This window comes from Rhinopithecus bieti, unplaced genomic scaffold, assembly GCF_001698545.2.
Source record: "Rhinopithecus bieti isolate Rb0 unplaced genomic scaffold, ASM169854v2 scaffold_1557, whole genome shotgun sequence".
Taxonomy (NCBI): domain Eukaryota; kingdom Metazoa; phylum Chordata; class Mammalia; order Primates; family Cercopithecidae; genus Rhinopithecus; species Rhinopithecus bieti.
In genome coordinates this window covers 866,461-882,294 of record NW_016803512.1, presented here as the reverse complement: position 1 = coordinate 882,294, position 15,834 = coordinate 866,461, and the positions used below count along the sequence as shown (strand labels likewise).

General features: G+C 45.7%; 1 long non-coding RNA gene across 1 annotated transcript; it reads left to right on the top strand.

Moving 5' to 3' along the window:
- Positions 1-1,406: 1,406 nt before the first annotated feature.
- Positions 1,407-15,369, top strand: LOC108539458 (uncharacterized). Its single transcript, XR_001888370.1, has 4 exons — positions 1,407-1,664; positions 2,235-2,479; positions 12,088-12,351; positions 15,285-15,369. It is a non-coding gene; the product is annotated as an uncharacterized LOC108539458 (long non-coding RNA).
- The last annotated feature ends 465 nt before the right edge of the window (positions 15,370-15,834 follow it).

Sequence of the window (15,834 nt, the reverse complement as noted above, 5' to 3'; positions counted from 1 at the left end):
AGACCTCCCCAGCTCTGCAGTCCCCAGGGCCCTGGTGTCCATAACCCGAGGAAGGGGAAGGGCCATGAGATCTTGGGCTTTCTCACTCTCGGAAAATGAGCAAGTGAGAATGAGACTTGACTTTGCTTAGAAGTGTAAAGAAATGCGACATTTATTGCCTATCAAACATGGGAAGCAGTTTGTCTATTTAACACGTGTGTTAGTATCGGTGTCCCTTGTTATTCAAACTCTCCCTATTGAGCTCAAGAATCAAAGTCAGATAACTTTGTCGATAAATCCCTTCCTCTCTACACCCTGGCTACTCACTGTCTCAAGACCCAAACTCACTGGGACAGGGCGCTGGCCCTCCTGATTCAAGCCTGGTGTCTGCCTCTCACTACGCAAATCGGGAGGCAGAGAGCAGAGGAGGGGCGGCTGTGAGTGCACAGAGCACACGCGTGCAATGGGATTGCCCCCACCCCGCCCCCTTAGCTCTATGGGTGTGATGAGAGAAACCTTCACCTTTCCGGTGAGCTGCTGTGCTGCTTTGACTTTCACAGGCGTGTTTACTTGATGGATTTTTGTAAATACAGCCGTCAGTGCAGGCCTCTTGTCCCCATCTCGGGAACCATAACCCAGATTCCCAAAGGGGAGCTTGCCCTCATGGATGGAAACTGAGGCCCTCAGAGCTGCCGTCGGCCTTGATCCCTTGCTCCTATTCAAAGATCTCGACATTACCGGAGATTCCTTGGGGCAGCCGGACATTCCCGTGTTGAGGAAGCATCCACTCACGCGCCGTAGGAACTTTGTAGATTTTACTGTGATGCAAACAACTCCCTATGAGGCCCCCGGTGCCCAGGGTCCATTGTTGGCTGCTTTTGAGGGTGGGAGGTGGAGGCATTTCCATTTTGCTTGGGGGATCAGCCTCACCCTTTCTTTCTCCTTTTCCTCCGGGCTGGTGCTCAGATGGTGAGAGCACAGTGCTGATGAGGTGGGCTCTGGGGTGGAACCCATGGCCCTCTCTGACTCCCAGGAGACCTGGCCAGCTGCAGTGGCGCCCGTGGACCAGCAGAGGGACAAGAGAGGAGCTGACGTGGAGGAGCCGAGGCCCACTGAGGGCTCCCGGAGAGTCCGTCCGCCTGTGGACAGCAGCTCAGGGCTTCAGCTGCTTCAGTAGAGGAAATACCTCTCCCTAGACTGAGGCATCGTTCTGGTTAAAAAAAAAAAAAAGTTGATTTTTTTCACCTTCGTGTAAATTTTGTTTGTAACAATATGTTAGTTGTGACAGTTACCCCTATTTTTTATTTATTTATTTATTTTTTTTACATTTTGAAATTATTTTAGAGATGGGCTTTCGCTATGTTGCCCAGGCTGGTCTCAGACTCCTGGCCTTAGTGGTCCTCCCACCTTGGCCTCCCAAAGTGCTGGGACTACAGATGTGAGCCGTGGCACCCGGCCTGTTTTTCTTTATTACCACAGATGTTATCTGAAGCTTTAAAGCCTCCTGGAGTGAGAGCTAGTTCATAACCACGCTGTTTGGAGAGAAGAGAACTACCTGGAATTCTTGTTCTCCAAAGATGTGGAATTACTATCCCAACAACAGCCGTCCCTCGCTCTGTCCTGAGGACCCTCAGATGTGGCCCATCCATTCCCTTAGTGTTTCCCTCTGTTTTGGAGATCCTCAGGTGTGGTCAATCCTATTAGTGCGGTCCTTGTACTGGGGATGCTCAGGTGTGATCCATCCATCTTCTTAGTGTTTTACGTCTTTCCTAGAGACCCTCAGGTGCCATCCATCATCCCATTAGTGTTTACCTCGGTCCTGGAGACCCTCAGGTGTGGTCAATCCATCCCATTAGTGTTTTTCCGTGATCCTCGAGACTCTCAGGTGTGGTCTATCCATCCCATTAGTGTTTACATCGATCCTGGGAACCCTCAGGTGTGGTCCATCCATTTCCTTAGCGTTTACCTCTGCCTTGGGACCCTCAGATGTGGTCGATCCCCAAAGTGTTTGATCTCTATTCTGGGGACTCTCCATTGTGGTTCATCCATCCTCTTAGTGTTTTACCTCCATCCTCGAGACCCTCAGGTATGTCTATTAATTCCTTCAGTGTTTACCTCATGCTGGGGACTCTCAGGTTTGGTCTATCCCAATAGTTTTTATGTGTGCCCTGGGAACTCTCAGCTGTGGTCCATCCACCCCCTCAGTGTTTTACCTCCCACGTTCTCTCTGTTTTGTTGCCAATCTTCCTACACAGGTGGAGAGAGGAGGGGATCTCATTGCCTGTGAGGAGGACACGGCTCCTGGGTGGGCCCTGCAGATTGTGAAGTTCAAGTCACAGCTCCTGGGAAGGTCTCTGTGTGTCAAGATCGTGGGGGCGAGACAGATGCAGGGACCACATTCTGCCCTGCTCTGTACCTCTGAGTGTTGATCTAGCTGCCTTGTGACCAGGACACTTAGAAGAACCGTAGATCCTGCAAGAGGGCAGGTTTGGAGAGCGAGGTGAGCATGCTTGAGGGATTATAGTGTAACTTCAACTACTGCCTTGCAAACTGCGTGAGGGCAGGCAGGTGTGTGTCTGTCTGTGTGTGTGCTGGGAGGATGTTTAGCAGCCTCATGGAGGGGTAACTGACATACAAGAGAACAAGGCTGGGCATGGTGGCTCACACTTGTAATTCCAGCACTTTGGGAGGCCGAGGTGGGTGAATCACACTCAGAAGTTTGAGACTAGCCTGACCAACATGGTGAAACCCCATCTCTACTAAAACTACAAAAAATTAGCCAGGCGTGGTGGTGGGTGCCTGCCGAGATTGTGCCACTGCACTCCAGCCTGGGCAACAGGAGTGAAACTCCGTCTGAAAAAAAATTTTTGTTTTGATCAATTTTGACACACGTACGCACCGGCAAAACCATGACAATAGTCAAGACCAGGAGCAGCATGACTCCCAAAGCTTCCTCATGCTTCTTTGGAATCCCTCCCTACAGCCCCTCCCACTCCACCCCATCCCAAGCAGCCACTGATTTGCTTTCTGTCACAGTCAGTAGATTTGCAATTTCCTTACATACCATTTCTGAGCCCAGGAGGCAAATAGTTTCTTTTTATTGGATGGACCTTTCATGGCATATTTAAGCTTTTGAATTCAGAGGATGAGAGAATGAGAAAGAAAAGGCTGGTCTGGGTCACTCCTGGGAGGCCTGGCCCTAACCACAGTGTGGCTCACGTGCCCTGGAGCCCCTGTGCACAGGACAGCCCTGCTGCCCTTCTACAAGCTTTGTAGCTCCCCCATTACTTTTCCTGGACCAGCTGGTACAATCTCAAACTTTTCACCAATTCTGACATCTGAACAACTCATGGCAGAGACAGGCGCTGTGGAACCAGCAGGTGTGACCTCACCTCCGGTCCCTGTAACACTGAGCTGTTAAACGAAAGGTGCATCCTTCTTTCTCCCTTCCCAGGGAGAATGCTCTGCTCTTCTTCCTGCTGGATCCCTCCTCTACCTGCTTCTCTCCCACCTCCTGCAGCGCCTGCCTGGAGCCCCATGGCGATGCAGGCAGACTCATCTGTACCCTCATTCTGTTTGCAGAACCACATCTCTGAGCTGGCTCTGCCCAAGGACACCACACCTTCTCCATTCCTCATGCTCTGTCCCTGTGGGGTGCAGGTGAGGCGGGGATGGGGCACCTGCCTGGCCCACGATGGCATCAGGCCCGCTCTCTCTAATACAGGAAGGGTTTCAGATGCCGGGAGCCATGGAAATTGTCCTCATCCTGATCATCTCCTGGCTTGGCAAATGGTGATGAAGACAGTTTTCCCTCAAGATAGACGTAGCCTCTGGGACAGTGCCTCGTTTATTTTCTAGCACAAAATAGGCATTAGAACAGTGGGACTTTGTAGGCATATGGAGATTTTTAAGGCTTCTTAGGAGGCAGGTAAAATTTTCCTCAATAAGACAAAACACTATCCCCAAAGAAAATGATTGATACATTGGGTGATAGTAAAATTAATAATTTTTTCATCATTAAGAGAGTAAAAAGATGGGGCTGGGTGTGGTGGCTCATGCTGTAATCCCAGCACTTTGGGAGGCCAAGGTGGGAGGATCACTTGAGGTCAGGAGTTAGAGAACAGCCTGAGCAACTTAGCAAGATCTTGTCTCTACAAAAAGTGAAAAATTAGCTGGGTGTGGTGGTGCATGCCTGTGGTTCCAGATACCTGGGAGGCTGAGGCAGGAGGATCACTTGAGCCTGGGAGGTTGAAGCTGCAGTGAGCCATGATTGTACCACTGCACTCCAGCCGGGGTGACAGGGTGAGACTCTTGTCTCTTAAAACAAAGAGGCGGAAATGGAGGAGGGTGAATCACAGGTAGAGTATAAAGAGAATACCTGTACATTAATAAGAAAAATGCATGCTGGGCTTAATACCTAGGTGATGGGTTGGCAAGTGCAGCAAACCACCATGGCACATGTTTACCTATGCAACAGACCTGCATGTTCTGTACATGTATTCCAGAACTTAAAGTAAAATAAAATTTTTTAAAAAATTAAAAAAGCTGGCAGACCAATAGGACAATGGGTGAAAGAAATGAAGAGGGACAAAAAAGGGAAGCAGGAGGGAGGAGGGAGGAAGGGAGAGGAAAGAACAAATGAACATCCAAATGGCCAAAAAGCATATAAAACATGCTCAACCTCATAAGCCATCAAATTTAAACCACAGTGAGAAACCAATGTTACACCTACCAGAATGGCTAAAATTAAAAACACTTGATACCAAGTTTGGGCAAGAATGTGGAGTAACTGAAACTTCATATACTACTTTTGGGAATGTAAAATAGCACAACCACTTTGGAAAACCCTTGGGTAATACCTACTGAAGGAGACCACACCTGTGATCCCCACATTCCACTCCTATGCATAGACCCAAAGGAACTGTGCACTGTACATGTGTTCACCAAATGATGTGCACTAGAATGTTTGTATCAGCACAATTCACAATAGCTCCAACTTCCAACAGGAGAATGGATAAGTACCTCTCAGTGTATTTATAGAGTAAAATTCTTACAGCACTGAAAATGGATTAACAGCTGCCATGCACAGTTGGTGAATCTCAGCAACATAATGCTGAGCAGAAGAAGCCAGACACAAATGAATGGGTACTGCACGATTCTGTTTCTGTGAAGCTCTAAAACAAGCAAAAGAAACATCTGGTGAGAAGTCAGGATAGCAATTGTCTTAGTGCTCTGGGGGAGGGTGGCTCTGGTAATATTCTATTTCTTGATCTGAGGGCTGGTGTCCAGATGTATTCACTCTACGATAATCTACCAAGCTGCCCACTGGGGATTGGTGGCTTCTCTGTATGAATATTATGCTTCAATTAAAAAAAATAGCCAACAACAAAAACCTAACAATCAAATTAAGAAATTAGCAAGGCCAGGTACAGTGGCTCACACCTGTAATCCCAGCATTTTGGGAGGCTGAGGCAGGCAGATCACCTGAGGTCAGGAGTTCAAGACCAGCCTGGCCAACATGGTGAAACTCCGTCTCTACTAAAAATACCAAAAAGCAGCTGGGCGTGGTGGCGCGTGCCTGTAGTCTCAGCTACTTGGGAGGCTGAGGCAGGAGAATCACTTCAACCCGGGAGGTTGAGGTTGCGTGAGCCGAGATCTGTCTTAAAAAAAAAAAAATGAGCAAAGGACTTGAATAGACATTTCTTAGCATCACTAATCATTAGGGAGATGGAAATGACAACAAGATACCATTTCACTCCTACTACATTGACTAGTATCAAAGAAAACCCGGAAAATAACGAATATTGGTGAAGATGTGGAGAAACTGGAACAGTTGTGCACTGCTGGTGGAATGTAAAATAGCGCCACCCCTCTAGGAAACAGTATGGCAGTTCCTCGAGAAATTTTACCACTCTAGCAATTCCACTTCTGGGCATATATCCCCCAAAAATTGAAAGCAAGGAAATAAAGAGACACTCGCCCATCCCTGTTGATAGCGGTGTTATTCACAATAGATAAAAGGTGGGAGCAGCTCGGCCGGGCGTGATGGCTCACGCCTGTAATCCCAGCACTTTGGAAGGCTGAGACGGGCAGATCACGAGGTCAGGAGTTTGAGACCAGTCTGACCAACATGGTGAAATCCCATCTCTACTAAAAAATACAAAAAAATGTCCAGGCGCAGTGGCTCATGCCTGTAATCCCAACACTTTGGGGGGCCAAGGCGGGCAGATCACCTGAGGTCAGGAGTTTGAGACCAGCCTGGCCAGCATGGTAAAACCCTCTCTCTACTAAAAATACAAAAAAATTTAGCTGGGTGTGGTGGTGGGAACCTGTAATCCAAGCTACTTGGGAGGCTGAGGCAGGAAAATCATTTGAAAGCAGAAAATCATTTGAAAGAAAATGGAGGCTGAAGTGAGCGCAGATTGTGCCATTGCACTCCAGCCTGGACAACAAAAGTGATACTCTGTCTCAACAGAAAAAAACCAAAAAAAAAAAAAAAATTAGCCAGGTGTGGGGGCACATGCCTGTAATCCCGGGTACTCAAGAGGCTGAGGCAGGAGAACCACTTGAAGCCAGGAGGCAGAATCTGCAGTGAGCAGAGATCATGCAACTGCACTCTAACCTAGGTGACAGAGAGAAACTCTGTCTCAAAAAAAAAAAATTCTGGTTTGTTGCTTAGTGTGTGTGTATACATATATGCACATATACGCGCACACACACATATAAAACAGTGTGTTAAAATAAATTATTTCATATGAATGCAGGAAAATCATAATTTTTTTTTTTTTGAGACACAGTCTTGCTCTGTCGCCCAGGCCAGAGTGCAGTGGTGCGATCTTGACTCACTGCAAACTCCGCCTCCCAGGTTCACACCATTCTCCTGCCTCAGTCTCCTGAGTAGCTGGGTCTACAGGCGCCTGCCACCACGCCCGGCTAATTTTTTGTGTGTGTTTTTAGTAGAGACAGGGTTTCACTGTGTTAGCCAGGATGGTCTCAATCTCCTGACCTTGTGATCCGCCCGCCTCGGCCTCCCAAAGTGCTGCGATTATAGGTGTGAATCACTGCACCCGGGCAGGAAAATCATAATTGTTTTGGTAAATTGATCACTTTGCAAAGCATGTGAATTCAGACCATTACAGGAAGGTATTAACATAAATTAAGAGGGTAACGGTTAACTCTGTTTTTGTAAATGTGATTTTTTTTAGGCTTGCCACAGAATTCTGAAGGAATGCTACTCACTGAATTCATTTTTCCTCTACTTCAAATAATGCTATTAATATCCATGTGGAAATTAGAGTGTGAAGGGGATAACCGAATCGAGAATGGTAATATTCTGTACTCCCGAATAATTGATATCATCAGTCCTTTAGAGCCATATTCTTAGCCCAAGAAACTCACAAATTATGCTTTGAAATGGCAGTGGGATAATTAAGGAATCAGAGAGACCGAGGGGTTGAGGAGGAATTATTTAATTATTCAGGTGCAGCCACCCAGTCGGATTAACATCCAAAGGACTGAGCCCTGAACAAAGAGTCGAGTTACCTTTTAAGCATTTCGTGGGGCGGCAGGGAGCTCTGCTTCTTAAGCATTTCGTGGGGCGGGGGAGATCTGTGCAGGGGGAAGCATGTTACAGAAGCGAGAAACAAAGACAGTTATTCAATTGAGACATGCATTACATAATTTTNAATATAAAAATTAGCCGGGTGTGGTGGCGCATGCCTGTAGTCCCAGCTACTCAGAAGGCTAAGACAGAATCACTTGAACCCAGGAGGTGGAGGTTGCAGTGAGCCGAGATCATGCCATTGCACTCCATCCTGGGTGACAGAGCAAGATTGTCTTAAAAAAAAAAATGAGCAAAGGACTTGAATAGACATTTCTCCATACTCAGCATCACTAATCATTAGGGAGATGGAAATGACAACAGGATACCATTTCACTCCTACTACATTGACTAGTATCAAAGAAAACCCAGAAAATAACAAATGCCGGTGAGGATGTGGAGAAACTGGAACCGTTGTGCACTGCTGGTGGAATGTAAAACAGTGCCGCCCCTCTAGGAAACAGTATGGCGGTTCCTCGATAAATTATACCTAAGGACACTCCAGCAATTCCACTTCTGGGCATATATCCCCCAAAAATTGAAAGCAAGGAAATAAAGACACTCGCCCATCCCTGTTGATAGCGGTGTTATTCACAATAGATAAAAGGTGGGAGCAACTTGGCCGGGTGTGATGGCTCACGCCTGTAATCCCAGCACTTTGGGAGGCTGAGGCAGGTGGATCTTGAGGTCAGGAGTTTGAGACCAGACTGACCAACATGGTGAAACCTCATCTCTACTAAAAATACAAAAAAAAAAATGGCCAGGTGCAGTGGCTCATGCCTGTAATCCCAACACTTTGGGGGGCCAAGACGGGCAGATCACCTGAGGTCAGGAGTTTGAGACCCACCTGGCCAGCATGGTAAAACCCTGTCTCTACTAACAAGGAAGGAGACCAGTACTCCTCCTGCTGCCCTCCGCCCCCCACCTTGCCTAGTTCACAAGACAGGAGGAAAGAGAGAAAGAAACGAAAGAAAGATAAATAGCCGACAACCTTGGCACCAGCACCCGGCCCTAGGAGTTAAACAAAGTAATAATAATAACATCAACCTCTGGCCTAAACTACTTGTGTTATCTGTAAATTCCAGACACTGTATGAAAACAGCACTGTAAAACTTTCTGTTCTGTTAGCTGATGCATGTAGCCCCCAGTCACGTTTCCCACACTTGCTCCATTTACCACGACCCTTTCATGTGGACCCCTTAAAGTTGTAAACCTTTAAAAAGGCCAAGTATTTTTTTCTCGGGGAGCTCGGCTCTTAAGACGTGAGTCTGCCGACGCTCCCGGGCGAATTATAAACCTCTTCCTTCTTTAATCCGGTGTCTGAGGAGTTTTGTCTGCGGCTCATCCTGCTACATTTCTTGGTTCCCTGACCAGGAAGCAAGGTGATTAACAGATGGTGGAGGCAGCCCCTTAGGCAGCTTATGCCTGCCCTGTAGAGCATCCCTGCGGGGGACTCTGGCCAGCTTGAGCGATGCGGATCCTGAGAGCGCTGCCGGGTAGGCATTTGCCCTGGTGGAACGCCTCCTCAGAGCAGTGCACAGCAGGCCCCCGCGGAGGATCAATGCAGTGGCTGAACACCGGGAAGGTACTGGCACTTTAAGTCTGGACATCTGAAACTTGCTAAGACTGGTCTTTGGAACTTGCCCACTCCATTTGAGTGGAAGCGTGGCCTGATCACCCACGGCGTGCCTGTACCGGCACTTTGGTTTTGTTTTGACTTGACTTGAATTAATTGCTTGATACTTTGGTTTTGTTTTTGACTTGACTTGAATTATGAATTAATTGCTTGATACTTTGGTTTTTGTTTTTGACTTGACTTGAATTAACTGCTTGATACTTTGGTTTTAATTTTGACTTGACTTGAATTGCTTGATAAACAGGCGTGCCTTTATTGGCACTTTGGTTTTGGTTCTGATTTTGACTTGGCTTAAATTGCTTGACGAACAGGTGTGCCTTTAACAACACTTTGGTTTTAGTTTTGATTTTAATTTAGTGTAACTTGGATGAGTGAGTGACCTTTTACCCTTTCCTTCTTGTAGTGTAAATGTTGTTTTGTCTCTAGAAAAAAATAGGTCAGACACAAAGTAAGCCTACTCTGCCAGGAACTGTGTTAAAACATTTCAAAAAGAAAAATTTCAAAAAAATGAAAGTCATCAAATCATCAAAACTTACTCTATTAAAATGCGTGTTATAGAACCTTAAAAAAGGTTTTGCAGGAGATTATAGAGTTAAGTTAACCCCCTAGAGCTTAAGATCTCTGTGTAAATTAGAATTGCCCTCTGTTGGTGTTGGATGGCCCACCGAAGGAACTATAGACAGGGAACAACTGGCCATGTATTTAAGGTGGTGACAGGGGTCATAGGACAGCCAGTGTACCTAGATCAAATTCCTTTATATTGACTCATGGTTAAATATAATATAGACAAAACCAGCATAAATTTAGCCCTGTTTAACAGCTTATTGCAAAAAAGCTGAAAGTAAAAGTAAGAGCAGCTTCGCCAGCAGACACAGAGTTGAAAAGGGAGTCCCAGAAACAGCAGGAGAAGTCAGTTTGGCGGGAGCCGCCAGAGATCATAGAAATTCTTTCTCCATATGTCCCAGCCAACCCCACTTTACTGAGGCCAACAGCCCCCTCAGAAATGAGATTCAGGAGCTAACACGCCCCAGGTCTCAATAGGCCAAGGAAGGAAGTCAAGATAGTCAAGTGGCCGTCTCAGATCTGGTCTTGCTCGAGCTATGCCAATGCCTCTCAGGAAGCTGCGAGGACCTGTCTATTACAATGACCAGGCCCACATCCGGGGGGACAGCAGACTTTCATCTACCAGCCCTTTTCAACCATTGATCTACTAAACTGGAAACAACCTGAACCTGCCACCTTGCTCCCGGCAGCTAGAGCCCTGTCGAGCATGACTGTGTAGAGGTGTTGGACTCAAGTTTACTCTAGCAGACCTGACCTCCGGGACCAGCCTTGGGCATCAGTAGACTAGGAGCTATACGTGGACGGGAACAGCTTCATCAACCCACAAGGAGAGCGATGTGCAGAATATGCGGTGGTAACCCTGGACACTGTCGTTAAGCTGAGCTTATTGCTTTAATTCGAGCCTTAGAACTCAGTGAAGGTAAGACTAAACATTTACACTGACTCTCGGTATACCTGTTTAACCCTCCAAGTGTATAAAGAATTATATAAAGAAAAGAGCCTGTTAAATTCTAGAAAAAAGGGGAAAAAACACCCAGAGAATGCAACTCAGCTTCAGCGTTTGCAGAGGTACTGAGAAGCACTTCTGCAGCGGCTAAGAGTTGGTAGAAAAAAGCAAGTAATATAAAAAAAGATTTCAAAAATGCTTCAAGGAGCTGACAAAAGCCTAAGTCAGTTTTATAAGAGACTCTATAAAGCATTCTGGCTTTACACCCCATTTAACCCTGAGGCTGCTGAACATCAGTATATAGTGAATACTTCATTTGTAAAGCAAGCCCATGGTAACATCAAGCAGAAGCTGCAGGCACGAGTACCACCTAGTCTATGAAAGTGGCCACCAAGGTGTATGTTAGCTGTGACCAAGAAACAAAACTGGAAAAGAACAAAAGAAAAAGAAAGACTAAAAGTAAGTGTGAAAAAAAAATTAGCAATGTAAGAGGACGTGGACGAGGATGTAGATATGAAAGAAGTCAAGTTAGGCAAGGATTCAAGAGCTGGACAAGGCAAGAGAGAGATTAATATGCGAGACGCAAAAAGAAAGGGCACTAGGAGAGTAAATGTTCAAAAGTCAATAAAGGAAATGGCCAAGGCCGCAAGACTAAGAGGCCATCGGCCATGGGCCGCTGCACCTTGGAGGAACCAAATACTGATCTGTTCAGGCTGACAGGAGCTGAAGAATGTAAAGACTAGGGCAGACCCGACACCTTCTCATTAGGCTCCCAGGAGCCCATGGTCACATTAGAAGTTAAAAGCAGCAAGATTCTGCTGTATCTGGATTCCAATTTCTCACTGAAGGCTAAGCCACTAAATAGGGTTACAAAGGTGGGGGGATGGGGGGAGAAGAACCCCTCCTCTAAGAAACTTAAAACAGTAAAAAGAGCCATACCTTGTGAAACTTGCCTATAGACTTTACAGAACTGCCCTGTGCTGGAGACTATCAGTACATGCTAGTGCTTGTTTGCTCGTTTAAGATAAAACCAGGTTTTTGCCTATGGTCTCCGAGTCAGGTGCACCCCCACCAAACAAACTAGGTATTTGCCCTATAAGATTTTATTTGGTCGGCCACCCCCAAATCATAGGTCAAATTAAAGGTGACCTCCAGAAACTAAAGAACCTTAAAAAAGCAACTGCAGGTTTTAAAAGTAGCCATACGAAGTGTTCATAATTAAATAAATAGAAATGCCTATAAGCCTGACACCCCTTTCAATCTAGTGACTCTGTTTAAAGTAAAATCTAATTTTTCTAGGACCCATATAGGATGGGCTCTATACTGTAACCTTGTCCAGTCCCACTGCTGTTAAACTTGCAGGTGTGGTGTCTTGGATCCACCACAGTCAGCTAACACCGGCAGCTCAGGAGAAGTGGACCAGCCAGCAGGACACAGATCATTCAACCCGACTGATTCTGAGACGAGACCAAGCTGCTGCTGAGGACAACAGCCCTGCTCTGGTCACTCTGGAGGCTGACCAGTCTGCGCATGACTGAAGCTTGAGGAGACAACAAGCCCTGCTCTAGTCAACACCGGCAGCTGACTAGTCTATGCACGGCCGAAGCTTGAGGACTCATCAAGCAGGTAAATGTAGTTGAAAATCTTAAGAGTTTTCCTGCAATACTAACTGTTTCCCTATTGTTCTGCTGCTGTATTCAACCTTTTTCCCAGGTAAGGACCTCTTTTGTCCTTGCTGTACATTGTTTTGTTGTTGTTACCCCCCATAACTGTGCTAGAAGAAACACCTATATAAGGTGTCCCCACTGTACACATATTACTTAGGAAACTCAGACCCATCCAGCCCAGCAACAATTCCGAGTCTTACAACCATTCTTTAAACATATAAACCGGAAGTTACCAGAACCTCTTCCTTTAGCAAAAACAGAAAAAGCCTATTTGGTCAGTTGGCTGAAAACATTGCTGGCAGCCTGGATGTTTCTTCATGTTATGTTTATAAAAAGGTTAACATAAGAGACCAACGGCCTTGAAAAGCAAAAGAGTTAATGCCTCAAGATAACTTTATTTTAACTTTTTCCCCAAACAGATGCCACAAGTTCAAGCATCTGGCTCTTCCTTTGTAGGGACATGGATGCAGCTGGAAACCATCATTCTTAGCAAACTATCATAAGAAGAGAAAACCAAACACCGCATGTTCTCACTCATAGCTGGGAATGAACAATGAGATCACTTGGACTCGAGAAGGGGAACATCACACACTGGGGCCTATTATGGGGAGGGGGGAGGGGGGAGGGATTGCATTGGGGAGTTATACATGATATAAATGATGAATTGAGGGGTGCTGACGAGTTGATGGGTGCAGCACACCAACATGGCACAAGTATACATATGTAACAAACCTGCACGTTATGCACATGTACCCTAGAACTTGAAGTATAATAAAAATAAATAAATAAATAAATAAAAAAAGAAAAAAACTTCTGTTATTGGCCGGGCGCGGTGGCTCAAGCCTGTAATCCCAGCACTTTGGGAGGCCGGACAGGCGGATCACGAGGTCAGGAGATCGAGACCATCCTGGCTAACACAGTGAAACCCCCTCTCTACTAAAAATACAAAAACTAGCCGGGCGAGGTGGCGGGCGCCTGTAGTCCCAGCTACTAGGGAGGCTGAGGCAGGAGAATGGCGTAAACCCGGGAGGCGGAGCTTGCAGTGAGCTGAGATCCGGCCACTGCACTCCAGTCCGGGCGACAGAGCGAGACTCCGCCTCAAAAAAAAAAAAACTTCTGTTATTAAAAAATACTGTGTTACTCGCTAAGAAAAAGCTTTTCAGACCCAGTGACAAAACTAACCTGCTTGGGACATGACAAACTTGATACATGTGCCTGTACAGGTTTAACACAGGTTTGATCCTAGGTCTTCATTTAGAAAATAGTTTCCAGCTATAAAAATTAAAAACCCTTATTATAAGTATATTACTGATAATAGAAATTTGCTTGCTGCTCCCTTGTGTATTACACTTGTTCCTTCAAATGAGAAAAGGTTTTGTAGCTACCATGGTTCATCAGAAAACTTCAGCACAAGTATATTACATAAAACACTATCGTTCTGTCTTGTACAGAGATTCAGAAAGTAAAAACAAAAGTGAGAACTCCCACTAATTAGTGAAAATCCTCAAAGGAGGGGATAAGGAAGGAGACCAGTACTACTCCTGCTGCCCTCCGCCCCCCACCTTGCCTAGTTCACAAGACAAGAGTAAAGAGAAAAAGAAACAAAAGTAAGATCAATAGCCAGACAACCTTGGCACCACCACCCAGCCCTAGGAGTTAAACAAAGTAATAATAATGACATCAAACCCTGACCTAAATTACTTGTGTTATCTGTAAATTCCAGACACTGTATGAAAAAAGCATTGTAAAACTTTCTGTTCTGTTAGCTGATGCATGTAGCCCCAGTCACGTTTCCCACCCTTGCTCGATTTATCACGACCCTTTCACATGGACCCCTTAAAGTTGTAAGCCTTTAAAAAGGCCAAGTATTTCTTTCTTGGGGAGCTCGGCTCTTAAGACGTGAGTCTGCTGATGATCCCAGCCGAATAAAAAAACCTCTTCCTTCTTTAATCCGATGTCTGAGGAGTTTTGTCTGCGGCTCCTCCTGCTACACTAAAAATATAAAAAAGTTAGCTGGGCGTGGTGGTGGGGATCTGTAATCCAAGCTTCTCGGGAGGCTGAGGCAGGAAAAGCATTTGAACCCGTTGAACCCGGAAGGTGGAGGTTGCAGTGGGCTCAGATTACGCCATTGCACTCCAGCCTAGGTGACAAAAGTGAGACTCCATCTCAACAGAAAAAAAAGCAAAAAAATTAACCAGGTGTGGGGCCACGTGCCTGTAATCCCAGCTACTCAGGAGGCTAAGGCAGGAAAATTGCTTGAACCCGGGTGGCAGAGTTTGCCATGAGCAGAGATTGGTGCAACTGCACTCCAGACTGGGTGATGGAGTGAGACTCCATCTCAAAAAAAAAAAAAAAAAAAGATTTCTAGCTTGTTCCTTAGTGTGTATGTATACATATATGAGCGCACACACACATAAAATGGTGTGTTAAAGTATTTCATATGAATGCAGGAAAATCATATGTATATATATGTATATTTTTGAGACACAGTCTTGCTCTGTCGCCCAGGCTAGAGTGCAGTGGTGAGATCTTGGCTTACTGCAAGCCCCGCCTCCCAGGTTCATGCCATTCTCCTGCCTCAGCATCCCGAGTAGCTGGGACCACAGGTGCCCGCCACCATGCCCAGCTAATTTTTTGTATTTTTGGTAGAGACGGGATTTCACCATGTTAGCCAGGATGGTCTCGGTCTCCTGACCTTGTGTTCTGTCTGCCTCGGCCTCCCAAAGTGCAGGGATCACAGGCGTGGCCACTGTGCCCAGCCAGGAAAATCATAATTGTTTTGGTAAATTGATCACTTTGCAAAGCGTGTGAATTCAGACCATTACAGGAAGGTATTGACATAAATTAAGAGGGTAACGATTAACTCTGTTTTGTAAATGTGATTTTTTTTAGGCTTGCCACAGAATTCTGAAGGAATGCTACTCACTGAATTCATTTTCCTCTACTTCAAATAATGCTATTAATATCCATGTGGAAATTAGAGTGTGAAGGGGATAACCGAATCGAGAATGGTAACATTCTGTACTCCCGAATAATTGATATCATCAGTCCTTTAGAGCCATATTCTCAGCCCAAAAAACTCTCAAATCACACTGTGAAATAATGAATAAATGATTAGAAACGATATAGGAGATTCTGAAAACTAGCTTTGGTGGTTTAAAAAATGATACTAGAAATGCTATCCTAAGTTTAAAATACAAAGAAAAAGCGGACCCTGAAAGGAAAACTTGGTCTTTTTTTTTTTTTTTTTTTGAGATGGAGTCTCACTCTGTCGCCCAGGCTGGAGTGCAGTGGCATGATTGTGATCTCAGCTCACTGCAAACTCTGCCTCCCAGGTTCATGCCATTCTCCTGCCTCAGCCTCCCGAGCAGCTGGGACTACAGGTGCCGCCACCACACCCGGCTAATTTTTTTGTATTTTTAGCAGAGACGGGGTTTCACCA